General features: G+C 53.1%; 1 pseudogene; it reads right to left on the reverse strand.

The window, feature by feature from the left end:
- Positions 1 to 2,128: 2,128 nt before the first annotated feature.
- On the reverse strand, positions 2,129 to 16,508 carry LOC118880311 (annotated as a pseudogene).
- Positions 16,509 to 18,159: the final 1,651 nt, after the last annotated feature.

Genomic DNA, 18,159 nt, shown 5'->3' on the forward strand with positions numbered 1-18,159 from the left:
CTGGGCAGGTCCCCCAACCCCCCATCCCGCTGACAGAAGCCTCAGTTCTTTCTCTGTGAAATGGGCCCACAAAACCCGCTCTGCTTGCTGTATGGACTCAGAGGGTCCATGAACACCCTCCTGCCTGCCCCTACCTGCACGCCGAGTCAGTATAGATTGAGGAGCCAGGGTCCCCCACCCCACGGAAGCCTTAGGATGCCTCTGATGTCCCAGAGGCTGCGGGGTCGTGTGCTCAGCACCGTCTCCCGGCCAGCACAGCACAGGCCTCCTCGGGAGAAGCGGGGGGGTGACCTCATGAGGGGGGCCCGGGTGCCCACCGTGTGTGTGGCCCTGAGTGCCTGCGGGACCTGGGCAGCTGCCTCAGCTCTGGGAACCTCTGTCTCCTCATCCATGAGGTGAGGGGGGGTTAGCACCCACCTCCCAGGGAGGTCTGGGGGTCACAGGAGGTAGAGCACGATCCACAGGCAGCACCCAGCTGGGGCTGCAGCCTCGTGGCAAAGAGATGACACCTGCAGCAGAGCTGGGGACAGTCAGTCCCACGACGGGGCACAGTTGGGGTACGGAGGAGGGTGCAGTCGGGTCCCTGTGGACACCCTATTGTCAGCGAGCCTGTTACCAGCTGCGCTGAGCAGGTCTGTGGCTGGCAGCTGTGTCCTAGGCGCCCAGGCACAGGTCTCATTCCTTATCCTGACGGGAGGTGTGAGAAGCTGCTTCCTGCAGCCCCTGGGGGTCGGGAGTGGGTGGGAGATGCCTGGGAGCAGGTCCTCTCAGCCCCCACGTGCTCAGCCCAGATTGGCTGAGGTTCAAGCATCGTCCACGTGAAGGTCATGAGTGGAGAGCTGAGTGCGGGGCATCAGGGAGTGGCAGGCCTCTGTCAGGTGGATGGGGACAGGGACTGTCACGCCAGCCAAGGGAGCAGCAGAGCAAACTGCAGAGGCATGAAGCAGTGTGGCCTTTGTGGATAGAAGCCATTGGGCTTCGAGTAGAAGGGGTTGGTGGGACACAGAGGCAGCAGAAAACGAGTCTGGGAGTGGGAGGAGCAGATGCCAAAGGGACCTGTACTGGGGGCTTGGTGTTTGAACTTTATCCTCAAGATGCTGCTATTGGGCCAGTCTGACCCTGTGCCAGACTGACCCTTCCGGTGGCAGGGCACAGTGAGCCCTCACCTCCAGGAACCAGGGCCGAGGCGGGGCCTCCAAGAAGACAACACCCTCTCTCGGCCCCTCCCCCAGTGCCCTGACCCTGATTTCTGACCCAGAGCATGAGGAAGCCAGCCCCTCTGACCCAAGGCCCCTGTCCCCTGTGGTCCCTCTTTGGCCCTAACAACTCTGTCCCCTTAGGCCATGGGTCCCAGGGCCAGGGACCTGGGTCCAGGTGGGCTCAGAACTCTCCAGGTGGTTCGATGCCTGATAGGTAAGGCCTGGAGAACATTTAACTGGAGCTGGAGGGAAGCAGCGCCCCAGAGCAGAAGCTAAGATCAAAGTCCCCTCCCCATGAGCCCAGGAGGAGAAGGGGCCGCAGGAGGCCAGGGAGGAAGGAGGGGGAGCCTGGGCTGGGAGGCCCCCAGGAGTGGCCCAGCCCAGGGACCAGGCAGGACACAGAGGAAGAGGAATGTGGGCGAAGAGTCCCGAGTCAGTTATGCTAACAGCCATACTGGAAAGAAAGGACAAGCCGGGGGCAGGGAGGTGTGGAGGGTCCCCACCAGGGCAGGGAGCGAGGGCTCATCTGGAGGTCACCAGCCATGGGCAGCTCCGGCCTGGAAGGTGGCAGGGGGTGGGCACGGCCTTGTGCTGGAGGAGGAGTGGGAGGAAGGAGAGAGGGCGGATGGGTGATGTGTCCTGGCTGGTTTCCTGGGAGATGCCCCCACCCAGGAGACTGTGAGCTTCTCCCCTTAGTTACTCTCCCACTGGCGCCTAGGATTCCCCACCCCACCCCTAGAATTCTGGAGAGGGTGCAAATTAAATACAAGACAAGAAAAGAAATGAGCAGAGATTTCTGAATAACGATGAAAACATTTTATTGAGAGTTGATTGGGTGCAGGAGGAAGGGCTGGGGGGACCAGGATGGGAGGGGAGACCCTCCAGGGGACCCGTGGCTCCAGGCCCCGGAGGGTGGGGGATCCAGGGACCTAAGGGCACCCTGAGGACGCCACTGTCTTCTCCTCGGTGCTCCCCTCGTGCGTGACCTGGCAGCTGACCCTGTTGTAAGATTTCCACTCACTGGCCGTCAGGGCCAGGTAGCTGCTGGCTGCGTACTTGTTGTTGCTCTGTTTCAAGGGCTGGGCGGTCTCCACACCCCTGGTGATGGTGGTGCTGCCTGCCTTCCAGGCCACCGTCACGCTTCCCGGGTAGAAGTCATTGATGAGACACACCAGGGTGGCCTTGTTGGCGCTGAGCTCCTCAGTGGAGGGCGGGAACAGAGTGACTGAGGGCGCAGACTTGGGCTGACCTGTGTGACAGAGGAGGGGGTGTGAGATGCAGGGGAGGGTCCGGGGTTGCCCACCCCCATCATGGCCTCTGTGACTGTCCCCATGGTGGCCCTGCTTGCCTTCTCTGTCCCCCCTCCCACTCAGCCCCTGGACAGCAGACAGCCCCCCAGATGCTGTTCCACTTCACTCTCCCAGGTGACCCGGCCAAGCCGTCCCATGTGCAGCCTCAGTGTCCCCGTGTATAACCAAAGCAGCTCTCCTCCCTCCTTAGGATCCCTGTCGGACTCTGGAGGTGGCTGCTTCTGCGGTTGGGGTCCTTCCTGCTGGTTACCCCAAGACCAACCTGCCTCCCCAGGCCCCAAGGAGAAAGGTGGGGGTCGGTCCTTAAGCTGGGAGGGCAGAGGGGAAGCAGCCCCCAGAGAGAAAAAAGTGACTTTCCCGAGACAGCAGAGGGTGGGACAGGCTGGGAAAGACGTGAGAGCCACTTACCTAGGACGGTGAGCTGGGTCCCGCCGCCAAAGATGTACCACGGTGAATGAGACTCAGACCAAAACCCGCCGGGCCAGCACCTGGGGCCTGTCCCCCGGGGGCCGGGCCGGAGCGGGGACCTGCTGGGCATGACGGGAACAGGGCTGTAGCAGGCGGGGCTGTGTTCTCAGGTTGGGGGGGTGGGCAGCCAGCCCCCCGGAGGCTGGGGCGCCCCTGGGTGTCCCCATGCCCAGCCCCCTGTCTGAGGCAGCAGCCACCCACACCTTGTCACCCAGTGTGTCCCCCCCACTCTGAGGCTGTCCTGTGACCACTGAATCCTCAGTGCTTATGGTGCTGCTGAGTGCCGAGTCCCCTCGGGTGGCCATGTGGTGTGGCAGAGTGAGTCCTGAGCTGGCTTGGACCTGCCCGACCTCTCCTGGCCTCATTTTAGGGCTTCTGGGTGTTCCTTCCCCCATAATTTCCCACAGTCCAGCCAGGCAGCTTCCTCCCTGGGCCTGTGGACACCAGGTCATTTGGAGGCCCCCTGCCCTGTTGTCTCAACTCATTGAGAGGCAGTTCAGTTCCTCCTCTTTCACGAAGCCTTCTTGGATCTTTCAGATCATTGTCTTTCTGTCCATCTGTTTTTCCATCCATCATCCATCCATCCATCCATCATCCGTCATCCATCCATCCATCCATCCATCCATCCATCATCCATCCCATACATCATCCATCCATCATCCATCCATCCATCCGTCATACATCCATTATCCATCCATCCATCCATCCATCCATCCATCCATCCATCCATCCATCCATCCATCCAACCAACAATGGCTCCCAAACACTTGCCTGCCAAGCACTGTTTTACATTCTGGGACATGCCAGGGCCCTTCTGGCTCTCACCCCATCTCTCCCTGAAATCTCTCAGGTGATGGACAACAGGGCCCTCATCTGGGTCAAGTCTAAGGTCCCTCCCCAGTTCCTGTTGTACCTAATGTCTCTGCAGGATGTAACATAGGGTTGGCCCCTCTTTCCAGTGACTTTGTTCTCCTTGATGTCTGTGACCCCCACTTTCTTCCTTCTTTGTCTTCCGTTTCCCCTGACCCATGCATGGCTACTGATCCCCAGGCTACCTCGCTGGGTCCTCCTTCTTTGCCATCTTCCCACAATGTGCCCACATGATGAGGCTCGAGTCTATTCCAGCTTCAAACCCTTTCCTCATCTCCACTTAAGTTGCCTACTGACCATCTCCAGCTGGATGCCCAATAGGAAACTAACTCACCACTTCCACATGAGACTGACCACTTTTCTCCTATTCCAGTTCTTTTTCTGTCTTCACCTTGTCACAGGTGACCATGAGTGCTCTCACTCCCAGGCCAGAAAACTTTGTCTTTAGATTCTGCACCTAAATACTCCTTAAAGTTAAAACAAGGCCCAAAATAATTAAGAAACAACAGAACCACCCTCAGAGACTCCAAAGCCACAAGAAGTTCCAGGTTTTGCCTTTGCTGATTTAAATTCCCAACTCATACAAAGATGCAGCATTGAGTTGGGGCTTGTTGGATGCAAGAATCTCTGCCAGAGGATCAGACCACTGTGTTTTCCACCTGCTAAGCTGGCCCAGTTAGCTGTGGTTGGTTTTGTGAGGCAAATGTAAGATTTTTTGCTTTAAAATTTTAATTGTTTTAAAATTATAAGAACATTAGATACATAACACAAGTAAGCAATCTAGAAGTGCATTTAAAAAGTGCAATGAAAGGATACTGGGGACTTCCCTGGTGGTCCAGTGGGTAAGACTCCACGCTCCCAATGCAGGGGGTCCGGGTTCATTCCCTGGTCGGGGAACTAGATCCCACACGCATGCCTCAACTAAGAGCCCTCATGCTGCAACTAAGAAGTCTGCGTGCCGCAACTAAAGATCCTGCTTGCCACAACGAAGATCCCATGTGCCAAAACTAAGACCCGGTGCAGCCAAAATTAATTAATTAATTAATTAAAAAAGAAAGGATACTAGACAGTAACTCAAAGTCTCTATTCACAGATGACATGATCTTATATACAGAGCAAATAAATTCCGCAGGTGCGTGATCAACACACTAGCAATGAACAATTCAAAAAGGGCAATTAAGAAAACAATTCCATTTGCAATGGTATCGATTAAGAATAAATTTAACCAATGAGGTGAAAGACTGTACACTGAAAGCTGCAAAATGTTGTTCAAAGAAGTTAGAGAAGACCTAAATAAATGGAAAGATGTGCTGCGTTCATGGATTGGAAGAGTTAGTATTTGAAAGAAGACAATACTAACCAAAGTGATCTACAGATCCAATGCAGTCCCTATCAAAATCTCAGTGGGTGGTCATTGTTACAGAGATGGAAAAGCTGATCCTAAAATTCACATGGAATTGCAAAGGACTCCACTAGGCAAAACAATCTTGAAAAAGAACAGGGAATTCCCTGGTGGTCCAGTGGTTAGGGCTCCACGCTTCCACTGCAGGGGATACCCTGTTCAGGGAACTAAGATCCTGCAAGCCCTGCGATGTGGGAAAGAAAGAAAGAGAGAGAGAGAGAGAGAGAGAGAGAGAAAGAGAGAGGGAGGAAGGAAGGAAGAAAGGAAGAATCTCCTCAGCAAATGGTGTTGGGATAACTGGACATCCACATGCAAAAGAATGAAGTTGGACCCCGACCTCATACCATACACAAAAACTCAAAATTGATTGAAGACCTAAGTGTAAAAGCTAAAACTATCTCTTAGAATAAAACATAGGTGTAGATCTTCATGACCTTGGATTAGGCAGCAGATTCTTAGATATGACACTAAAAGTACAAGCAATAAATGAAAGAATAGATAAGTTGGACTTCATCAAAATTCAAAACTTTTGTGCCTCCAAATACCTTATCAAGAAAGTGAAAAGACAACTCACAGAATGGAAGAAATAATTTGAAAATCATATATCTGATAAGGCCCTAGTATCCAGAATATATAAAGAAATCTTATGACTCAACAAAGCAACAAAAAGACAACTGATTTAAAAGGTGGGCAAAGGACTTGAAGAGACATTTCCCTAAAGAAGATATAAAAATGACTGACAAGCACTTGAAAAGACCCTCAACATCATTAATAATTATAGAAATGCAAATCAAAACTACAATGAGATACCACTTCACAGCCAGTGGGATGGATATAAAAATAACAATAATAAAAAAAGGAAATAACAAGTGTTGGTGAGGATATGGAGAACTGTATCCCTTGTGCATTGCTGTTAGGATTGTAAAATGGTGCAGCCACTGTGGAAAACAGTTTGGCCAGCCTCAAAAGTTAAACGTAAAGCTACCATGTGACCCAGCAATTCCACTGTTAGGCACTTACCCAAAAGAATTGAAGACAGATACTCAGAAAAACACTTGACATGAATGTACATAACAGCACTATTTACAATAACCCAAAGGTGGAAATAACACATTAACTAATGAACAGATAAACAAAATGCGGTATATCCATAAAATGGAATATTGGGACTTCCCTGGTGGTGCAGTGGTTAAGAATCCGCCTGCCAATGCAGGGGACACGGATTCAAGCCCTGGTCCAGGAAGATCCCACATGCCTTGGAGCAACTAAGCCCATGCGCCACAACTACTGAGCCTGCGCTCCAGAGCCCGTGCTCTGCAACAAGAGAAGCCACCGCAATGAGAAGCCCGCGCAACCCAGTGAAGAGTAGCCCCCACTCCTTGCAACTAAAGAAAGCCGGCACGCAGCAACAAAGACCCAACGCAGCCAAAAATAAATAAATAAATAAATAAATAAATAAATAAACAAAAAAAGGAATATTATTTGGCCTTAAAAAGAATGACATACTGACTCCTGCTACAACATGGATGAACCTTGAAAACATGATGCTAGGTGAAATAAGCCAGACACTAGGGTCTTATATTGTATGATTTCATTTATATGAAATATCCAGAATAGGCAAATTCATAGAGACAGAAAGCAGATTACTGGTTGCCAGGGGCTGGTGAATTGGGGGAATGCAGAGGGACTGTTTTGGGGTTTCCTTTTGGCGTGATCAATAGACTCAGGAAAAAGATAGTGGTGATGGTCACAAAACATAGTGAACGCACTAAATGTCACCAAATTGTGTTTTAAAATAGTTAAAATAGTGAATTTTGGGAATTCCCTGGCGGTCAACTCATTAGGACTTGGTGTTTTCACTGCTGGGACCCGGGTTTGATCCCTGGTCGGGGAACTAAGGTCCCACATGCTACTCGGCCAAAAATAAAAAAAGTGAATTTTATGTTAAAAGAATTTTATCTCAATTTCTTAAAACACTGACAATACCGAGTGCTGGGGAGAATACAGAGCAACTGTAACTCATACACATTGCTTGTGGGAATGTAAAAAGTTTTAGCCACTCTGGAAAGCTGTTTGGTAGTTTTTTATAAATATACACTTACCCTCTGATCAATCAAATCCTACTCCTAAGTATTTAACCAAGGAATGAAAACTCATGTTCAAACAAAGACTTGTATGCAAATGTATATACTGGCTTTATTTATCATTGCCAAAAACTGGAAACAACCCAAATGTTCCTCAATTGGTGAATAGTTAATAAACTCTGATACGTTCATAGATGGAATCCTACTTAGCAATAGAAAGGAACAAACTATAGATAAAGGGGATAATTGGATAATTGCAAAGGTGTTATACTGAACTAAAGAAGCCAAACTCATACGGTTACGTACTTGGAATATATTGAGCAATAAAAAGGAACGAAGTATGTACAACCAACAGTCTGGATGAACAGCCAGAAAACTATGCTGAGTAAAGAAAGTCGCTTCCAGGGCATATATCCAGAGAAAACCATAATTCGAAAAGACACATGCACCCCAATGTTCATTGCAGCACTATTTACAGTAGCCAGGACATGGAAGCAACCTAAATGTCCATCACAGAGGAATGGATAAAGAAGATGTGGTACATACATACAATGGAACATTACTCAGCCATAAAAAAGAATGAAATAATGCCATTTGCAGCAACAGGGATGGACCTAGAGATTGTCATACTGAGTGAAATAAGTCAGAGAAAGACAAATACCATATGATATCGCTTATATGTGGAATCTAAAAAAATGGTACAAATGAACCTATTTACAAAATAGAAATAGAGTCACAGATGTAGAGAACAAACACGGTTACCAGGGGGCAAAGGGGGGGAGGGATAAATTGGGAGATTGGGATTGACATATACACACTACTAAATATAAAATAAATAACTAATAATAACTTACTGTATAGCACAGGGAACTCTCCTCAATACTCTGTAATGGTCTATAAGGGAAAAGAATCTAAAAAAGGGTGGACCTATGTGTATCTATAAGTCATTCACTTTGCTGTCCACCTGAAATTAACAACACTGTAAATCAATTATACTCCAATAAAAATTTTTTAAAAAAAGAAAAAGAAAGAAAGTCGGTCCCAAAAGGGTACATACAGTATGATTCCATTTATAGAACAATCTTGAAAGGACAAAATTAGAAAAGAAGACCAAATTAGTAGTTGCCAGAGTTAGCAGGGGCTTGGGAGGGAGAGAAGTGGGCGTGGCTAGAAAGGAATCTTTGTGGCGATGGAAATGTTCTGTACCTTGACTGTGTCCATGTCAATATCCTGGTTGTGATTTTTTATTTTACAAGACATTACTGTTGGGAGAAACTAGGTGAAGGGTAGATGGGATCCCTCTGTATTATGTCTTACAGCTGCATGTGAACCTACAATTATCCCAAAATAAAAAGTTTAATTTAAAAAAAGATTACATAGGGGCTTCCCTGGTGGCGCAGTGGTTGAGAATCTGCCTGCCGATGCAGGGGACACGGGTTCGAGCCCTGGTCTGGGAAGATCCCACATGCCACGGAGCAACTAGGCCCGTGAGCCACAACTACTGAGCCTGCGCGTCTGGAGCCTGTGCTCCTCAACAAGTGAGGCCACGATAGTGAGAGGCCCGCGCACCGTGATGAAGAGTGGCCCCCACTTGCCGCAATTAGAGAAAGCCCTCGCACAGAAACGAAGACCCAACACAGCCAAAAATAAATAACTAAATAAATAATAATAAAATTAAAAAAAAAAAAAGATTACATACTGCATGATGCTGTTTATATCTCGAAAAGGCAAAACTATAGGATCAGAAAGAGATCAGTGGTTTCCATGGTTGGGGCAGAAAAAGGGATTGACTACACAGAGGGCGCAGGGAAATTTTGGTGGGGGGTGGAAATGTTCTGTATCTTGATTGTTGTGAGGGTCACACAACTCTATAGTTTTATTAAAATTTCTACAACTGCTAATACAGAAAGGATGAATTTTACTCTGTAAATCGAAATAAAACAAAAGCAGTGTGCTAGTATGCCATATTGCAGCCTGTTATACAAATCTTTATTATGTCATTACAGTTGTCAAAAAAATCATATCAAATGACTGTGTAATACTCCCTACCATGAATGTACCATAGTTTATTTTACCTTCCCTTGTCATTGGACATTTAGGTTGTTTCTACTTCTTCCCCAGGAACACACTTATAGTATTTAGCTGAAGTTCTGATTATACCATCAAGATAAATTTCTAGAGGTGGAATTACTTGATTAAAAGGAATGTATGTTTTTATGAATCTTGGTATGTTATTCCAGAAATTGTTTGTTCCAGAAATTCAGCCTCCCACTGACAGTCCATGACTGTGCCCGTTCCTCCCCGTCAGCACTCTGATAACATCACTTTAAATTCACTTGGCAATTTCATAGGTGATCTTGGTACCTGGTTACTGTGGACCTCCTCTCCATCCCCAAGGCACAGACTTTGGCCAAAGCCCCTTCTCCATGTCCCTTCTCCATTCTCTAATCTGCCCTCACACTGGTCTCTGATCTGGAGCCATTTTTCCAAAACACAAACCTGACTCTGACAGTGCCCCACTTAAATCCCTTAATGACTCCTCATGGACCCCAGGATAAAGGACCGGGTTACAAGACCTCCATGGTCTGCACCCCGCTCTCCCTGGCTCTGGAAGCTCCCTGCGGGTCAGTGCACCTCAACTCTCCTCCTCAGCACCCCTTGCTCCCTTTGCCTGGAGCCCCCCCATCACAGGTCAGCGCCCTGGATCTGTAAGACCAGCTCGGGCATCCCCCCCGCCACATCTTACTTCTCCTAAAATAGTCCATGGGTCTGACCTATGCCTGGACATGACCCCCTTGGTTCAGGCCCACCCTGAGACCCTGAGTGGCCTGTCGGGTGAGTGGACGTCCTCGGGGGAGACCAACTTCTTGCAGACGATCCCTTCTCTTGGACCATTTTGTTAAAATACAGGACACAGCATTCTCTTAACCGTCCAGCAAAAAAGCCAAGCTCTCTGTCCACTCTGCCCATGACAACGCCCCCCTCCCTGAGGCCTCTCTAGTTCTGATTTCCCGCCCCCTCCCACCCACCCAACTCCAGTCACATTTCCTTGCAAACATCTCCCAGGACCCCCCAGATGAAGTCTATCCTCCAGGGACAGGTCCTCCACGTCTGGGCCTGGCCGCCCCTCTAGCCTCTTCTCAGACCCACGTGCCGCAGCCCTGTGGACCCCTGAGCGCTTCCTGAGGGTTCTGTGCCTGTGCTGCCTTGCCCAGGTGGACCCCTTGACCTGAACTCCAACCCCAGTGGGGCCCCCTCTGTCCTGAAGGCATCACGCTGCATGTGGTGGTTGTCGCCGGGCCTCTCTTCCCTGGACCTTGAGCTGGGGCCTGACCCGATGGAGGTCCGTCTCTCCTCGTGTTCTCCTGGATCCTGCCCTGGCTGTGCAGTCCCCATCGGATGCTGCAGTGCCGGCCCCGACCTGACACTCACAGACACCCACCCACCTCCACGGCTGTGCTGCTGGTGCCGCAGACTCCACTCCTCCCGTCCCAGACCTTCACCACCGCAGCCCCAGCATCACTGGGGCAGGTGTCAGGCTGCAAGGCCCTCCTCCAACTAGGACCCTTCACTTTGCAGAGGGGGAAACTGAGGCTCAGAGAGGCGGACTTGTCAGCCGGGTCTGTTTAGGGGATAGGGATGGGGACAGCTGGAGGCTTGGGCGTTGGAGTCAGAACCAGCTGTGTGACCTTGGGCAGTTGCCTCGCCTCTCTGGGCCTCTATCCCTGTAAATTGGGGGTGACAGTGGGACCTGCCTTGTGGGGCCACTGAGAGGGAGGTTCTGCCCCTAAATGGTCAGTGCCCATGATGAATGTGCTGCTGTGTCACTGATCATCACAAATGGTCCCAGATGCTCAGCAGTTTGTCCAGGGACCTCCCACCACAAGCAGAGAGGAGGGGGCCGGGGTCACACAGCAGCGGCAGGGGCAGACTGCAGCCCCCACGGACCCTCGCCCAGGCCTTTCTCATGGAGGCGCCTGCACCCTGGTGGGCTTGGGCTCCCAGGGACCAGTCACAGGAGGTGGTCCTTGGCTGGGGGACCCGGGGTCACCAGGAAAGGTCCCCTCACCACACAGCCTCAGCCAGAGCTTGCGCCCTGGTGCTCCAGAGTCTGCCCAGCCAGGGGAAGGGCGAGGAGGTGGCTCACCAGCTAAGAGGAGCCCCAGGGATCCCAGGATGACAGCAGCCACTGCCCCCTCCTGTCCCTGCCTCCCTGTTCCTGCTCTACCCCGAGGACCAGTGCGAGGTGGGTGAGGCACTAGTCTTGGGTACAAAATGTAAGGGGTGCCAAAAAACTCAGTAATTCAGATAAATATTTTAATACAATATAAAAAATAAAAATTAATGCAAACAAATCCACACTGGACAAAATGTCAACCCTTCAAATAAAACCACCGTCTGCCCAGGCCCCTCCTCTCCAGCTGATGCTCCCTTCTCGCCCCTCTCCCCTCACCCGCTCTCTGTCCCCACTCCCAGTTCTGCCTGCAGGGACCCTCATATCCCCCCATGATTCCCTCGGCCCCTTACCTGTGCCACAGGCTCCAAGGGCTGCTTCCTCCCGGGGTTTCCTTGTGGGGGGCCGTGCTCCGCGGTGTTGGCGTCGGGGGCAGCAGTCCATGGGCGCCCACGGCCAGGCCCAGCACTATTAGAAGCCAGTTGTGCCTGGGGACACAGCTCTGACCCCTGGGGGCCTCACAGCCCAACTGGCCTGTCCTGGGCCTCATGTGCCCTCAGGTCAAAGGCACCTCTGGCCGACCCGCTGGCGTGGGCTCCCTGGAGGGGTGTTGGCAGGTGCCCCCGGCTCCCCTCTCTGGCGGTAGCCGTCCCAGTGCGTCCTGGCCCACATGGCCCTGGCCTCTGCCTGGGTCTTCTCTGTCCCTGCCCCCAGCACCCGGCCCCCTCCAGGGCCCATGGCCGTTACTCCTGGGGGCCTCTCCCAAGAGGGGCACCCGCCAACTGCTCTGCTGTGGTCAGGATCCAGGGCTCAACCGCCTCACACTGCAGCCCCTGCCGGCCCCACCTCTGGGACCCTGGGTGGGACACATCTGCTCCTGCCCTAGTTCCCAAGGGCGCCTGTGTAGCATCTCCCTGGGGCCTGGAGGGGCCGAGGAAGGCGGCTGAGTGCCAGCGGAACAGGAACGGCCGAGGCCTGAGTTTAGCGGGGTGAGGCTGGGGCTTCTCTTCCGACCAGCCTTGGGCGGGGGTGGTGAGAGGGGAGGAAACAGGTGCAGGTTTAGCAAGAAGCCAGTTTCAAGTCAGGGAATTGTGATTTCATTATAAAATGGTGGGTTTAATGAGATGTGTTCAGCACCTCATGGTCTCACTCCCCCCGCCCCGTCGTGTCACACACACACACACACACACACGCTCATAGAGTTTATCCAGAGGTCACCACCACGAGCAGAGTGTCTGGTGCACAGCGGGGACTTCTGTGAGGCCCCCGTTTCCCTCTCCCCTCCAGGGGAGCCTGCCTGCTTCCCCAACATCTGGATGCATCATCGCCCAGGGACCCTGTGCTTTGGGGTGGGGTGGGCGGTGGGCAGAAAAGAGGCACTGAGCCCACCTTGGGTAGCGAGGGCCTGGCTCTGTGCTGGTGCTGCCAGCAGTGATGCCTCAGGAATGCTATACATAACATAAAATTTACCATTTTAGCCACTGTTAAGTGTACAATTCAGTGGCATTAAGTCCCTTCACATGGTTGTGCAACCATCACCACCATCCACATCCAGAACTTTCACATCTTCCCAAACTGACACTCTGTCCCCATTAAACATGATCTTCCCATCCGCCTCCCCAGCCGCAGGGAATCACCATTCTGCTTTTTTTTTTTTTTTGCCATCCTGCGCAGCCTGCGAGATCTTAGTTCCCCGACTGGGGATCGAACCCGAGCCCCCTGCAGTGGAAGCAGAGTCTTAACCACTGGACCGCCAGGGAATTCCCCACCACCATTCTGCTTTCTGTCTCTATGATTTTGACCCCTCTAGGGACTTCATATAAGTGGAATCAGACGGGATTTGTACTTTCAAAGTGCTTTTTAAACTGGGAAGTGCTCCACGCTCAACACAGATGGAGGATGACAGTAATCATGACATTTCTTATTATCATCACTGGGAGCTGGCCCATCTGGTGTGGCTTGGGAAAACCATCGGCCATCGAAAAACAAACGAATCCCTGATGCTATTCAACTGCCACTTTTCAAATTTTGCGTTGCAACTCCCAGAGGTTGTGGAACCAATTCAGTCAGATGCAGCCAGAGTCCCGCAACAGTGAGGTCATCCAGAGCAGACAGAGAACAGACAGCGTCCGCGTGGGAGGAGGGCAGCTGGTTCGTGGGGACCTGCCTCAGTTACCCGAAAACATAGATACACTCTGGATAGTGATGGGAAATGCATTTCTTACTGGGGCTTTTGATAGAAAAACCTTTGGAAAACGCAGTCCTGGTCCCGTTGTTTGTAGGAGATGGAGCTCCTTGTCAAATCTGCCCTTGCACGTCCAGTTTGTGTTTGAACTTGAGTTCAAGTTCAAACTGGATGGAGTTCGTGTTTGAAACCACTCTTTGCTTCAGGTCCTGATGGTTTGTCCATCTCTGTGAGGCTCTCCCCAGGGGCCCCCAGAGTGAATTTCATAGATGCCACGTGCCCTAGTGGAGTTGGGCCATCCCAGACATCCTGTTGGCATCTGTCCTACCGCGGTCATGGGATGCTGTAGCGGACAGACTGACTTCCTCATATCACAGGGAGTTCAAGAAGGCCACCGTGAGGTCAGACTCCGTGGACCGATGTGACTTTGCTTAGATCCTCATGTCCCACACACACTGACCGGGCATCCCCGAGGCCAGGTACTGCATCCCAAGACCTCATGGTCCTCGGGAAGATGGGCCAGCACTGAACGGTAACTGGGTGCAGGTGCCCTGACACGTGACGTGGGGTATAGGGGAGCCCCTGGGAGGCCCTGATCCAGTCCAGCTTCTCCCCATTGTGGTGCTTGGCCCACTCCAGCCTCATACCTGGGTTCCTTGTACCTTGGGGCCTGGGGTGGGGTTCCTGCCAGGGTCCAGGCTGAAGCTGTTCCCTCACAGCACCCCTATGTGGGTGTGACACTCACCCACTGCCCGGGGCCCAGAAGCTGTGGTTCCCCCGAGGACAGCCCCAGGTCTTGGGGAGAAGAAGGGGCTGTCCCTGAATTCAGTGACCCCAGCTACTCCCCATAACCTGCCCTGCACCTGCTGTTGCTACAGACCACATATTCCTGTGGTGGCCATGGTCGGAAATCCGGGTCTGGCTGGTCCCTGGAGACCCTCGGGGGATGGGCAGGGCCTTCCCAGCTGGTGCAGCTGCAGCTCTGGCCACCCGGGCCTGTCCCCACACCCTCCCTGGACCGAGAATGGCCGAGGGCTGGATTCAGGCTGAGCCAGAGACGTCTGGGTCCAGCTCTCCTGCTCAGCAGACCCCGTGCTCAGGGTCCCTGGCTCCTCTGTGCCCCGCCCCCACCCATCTCCGCTGGAGCGGAGGGGTGTGTCATGTCCCGTCACTTCTGCCCTGCTCCCGTGTCAGAGGGCGCCCCCTGCCTCCTGCTGGTCAGCCCCCTGCCCATTCTCCATCCCACAGGCCCCAGAGGCTCCTCCTGTGGCCACCAGGACTCCTCTCTCCCAAGTCGTCTCCAGAGCAGACACGTGGGTCCATCTTCTCCAAGTCCCAGGTGTGAACGTTCTAGAAAATTCCAGGTTCTTGGGATCACTAGATCTGCTGTATGACTCCCAAGCCCTTCTCTGGGGGTGGTCTCCACTATTGTGGAAGGTTAAAAACATTCTCCAAAGCCCAGAGGTCTGGAGGTTTCATTCGACGTGAGAGTGACGCTGTAGTCACCCTTGTTTATTTAAGGCCAGTGTGAGAGTTAATTTTATGTGTCAACTTGGCTGGGCCACAGTGCCCAGATATTTGGTCAAACATTATTCTGGATGTTTCTGTGAGGGTTTATTTGGATGAAATTGACATTGAAATCAGTGGATTAACATGCAATTGATGCTTTGAGTAAAGCAGATTACCCTCCCTAATATGGGTGGGCCTCATCCAATCAGCTGAAGGCCTGAGTAGAACAAAGACTGACCTCCCCAGAGCTAGAAGGAATTTTGCAGCAGACGGATTCACTGCCCCTTTTCCCTGGGTCTCCAGCCTGCCGGTCCATCCTGCAGATTTTGGACTCACACCTCCACAGCCACGTGAGCAATTCCTTAAAATAAATCTCTCTCTATTTATAGACACACACATCCTGCTGGTTCTGTTTCTCTAGAGAACCCTGGCTCACACAGCTCATCCCATGGATGGTCATTATGATTCCTGTTTCCCAGACGAGGACACTGAAAGTTAGGGCCTTGTTTAGGTGCAGTGACGTGACTTTGGGTTGAGAAGGAGTAGAGCCTTCTTGGTCCAGGGTGGAGGCGGCAGGGGAGGGGTGGGCGTGGACTAGGAGCACCAGGCTGGGGTGGGCAGTTTCGTGCCTTGAGTCCCCGTCTGTCACGTCACCATGAGTCACGGCTCCCACTGCCATGGTAGATGGCACTGTAATAGCCTCGTCCTCGGCCCAGGCCCCGCTGATGATCAGGATGGCTGTGTTCCCTGAATGGAGCCAGAGAATTGGTCAGGGATCCCTGAGGGCCGGTTGCTATTGTCATAGACGAACAGCACAGGGGCCTGGCCCGGCTTCTGCTGGTACCAAGATGCATGTTTATGCATGATGTTACCTCCTGAGCAGGTGATCCTGACCTTGTTCCGGGGGCTATTGACACTGAGGGCGGCTGGGTCAGTTCATAGGAGGCCGTGGAGCCTGTAAGAGAGGAGGAGAGGGGACTTCCCTGGTAGTCCAGCGGCTAAGACTCTGTGCTCCCAATGCAGGGGGCCCGAGTTTGATCCCTGGTCAGGGAACTAGATTTCACAGGCCGCAACTAAGGAGCCCACGTGCTGCAACTAAGACCCGGCGTGTCTTAGTTAAATAAATAAATAAATATTTTTTAAAAAGAGAGAGAGCGAGGAGGGGAGAGGGGACTTGAAGATGAAGGCCCATTCCCAGGGGCTCCTACCCTCAGGCTGATCCTGCAGTGGCTGCGGTTGGCGGGGGGGACGGTGCACAGCACCTGTGCAGAGAGTGAGGAGGGGAGCAGGAGAGGGGTCCAGGCCATGGTGGAGACGCCCTGAGCTCTGCCTTCTGCGCCTGGAGATGGGCAGGGCCTCCCAGACCCTCTCATTGTGGCTCATGCAAACCTGACCCCTCCTGTCTTTGCTGTGGGCTCCCTGTGCATCTGAGGCGCTGGTCCCAGTTAGGGGCGCGGCCATCTCGCTGGGCTCCCCACACCCCGCAGGGCTTCTCCCTCTGCCCTCCTGCCTCAGGGAAGGCTGGCTCTGCCTTTGGGTCTGAGATGTAGTCAGGGCCCCAGAACTGGCCCCATACGTGCCTCCTGCCGTGGGCGCCCCCTTCAGGCGGCTCAGAGCAGAAACAGGAGCAGAGCCCCCTCCTTCCGGTTGCTCTCCGATGCCGGCAGCACTGCAGCCCTGGTCACACCTCCCTGGGAACATTCATCCCTTTTATGGAGGGTCGTTTGCATTTCAGCCATCTCTCAGGCCTGGGTCTACACAGATTCACAAGAAACAAACCAGTCCCACTCGTCCAGTGGTCCTTGCGGCAGGCGGTTTTGACGGACGAAGAGGTGCTGCTGGCAGCGCCATATCCCTGTCTGTTTCCCTGGGCGGCAAAGCTCAGAGTGAGGGGTGGTCCGTGGAATTGAGGAAACCAAGGCCGCAGCAATAGCCCCTCCAGGGAGAGGCCTCCAGTTTCCGTCGGGTGAGGGCTGAGAAAGTGGAGCGTGAGGGGTGTGGTGCGGGGGCTCTTCCCAGGAGGGGAAAGTAGACGCGGGGGCGGGGGCTGCCAGGAGGGCAGCTGCAATCCGGGAGTCAGGGCTGCGAAGCCACAGCTGGAGGGTGGTCGAAATGCCCAAACATCCGGGTCTGAGTGGGAGGGAAGGGCCCGCGCTTCTGAGCCAGAAGGAGCCAGAGGTCAACCGTGGGAGGTGAGCGTGCTCTGTGCGTACAGGCACATCTGTTACGTTGCTTCTGGTTTCCAGGTGCTCCTGAGAAGCATCTCCAGAGCATCACCTGCTTGACCACATGGGTGGTTTGAGTGAGAGTGCCTTAGTGAGGTTGAACCAGATGACAAGGGCGCAGGAAGTGCTCTGAGACTTTCACGTGCGTGGAACCGCCAGGGATCTTGTGAAAATGCGGGTTCAGACTCAGCAGGTCTGGGGTGACCGGGACACGTGGCATTTTTTACAAGCTCCCAGGTGATGCTGCCGCTGCCAGCCTGTGGACCCACATGGCGTAACGGGGTGTAAAGGGCACTCTGCACTGCCCCCTGGTGGCCGTGGTACGCCGTGGTACGCGGTGTCTGCACTTGTCCAGTGGGTGATGGAGGCCATCGGTGGTCACCGCGGCCGGAGGGGCGATTCCCAGGGACAGCTCTGACGTCCGCTGAACTGAAGCTGAGGTTGAACTGGATTGTCGGAGGGTAGAACCTCGGGAAGCCGCGTTTCTGGGTCAAGGACGTACTGATGAGATGCAGGAAATGAGAGGAGGGTTCGGGTTTGAGGGGCTTTTGCAGACTCCCCAGGTGGACGGCAGTCACTGGGGAGGGAGGGAGAGGAGCGGTCGTGGTCGGCCTGTGAGGACGACCACCCTCCCAGCACCACCTCCCTCAGCTGCAGTCCAAATAGTCCCGCGGAGGAGAAGCCTGCTCACAACTACCGGCCTGCTGCACCATTATGCCTTGAGGGCATGGAA

Source organism: Balaenoptera musculus, chromosome 14 (assembly GCF_009873245.2).
Source record: "Balaenoptera musculus isolate JJ_BM4_2016_0621 chromosome 14, mBalMus1.pri.v3, whole genome shotgun sequence".
NCBI lineage: Eukaryota > Metazoa > Chordata > Mammalia > Artiodactyla > Balaenopteridae > Balaenoptera > Balaenoptera musculus.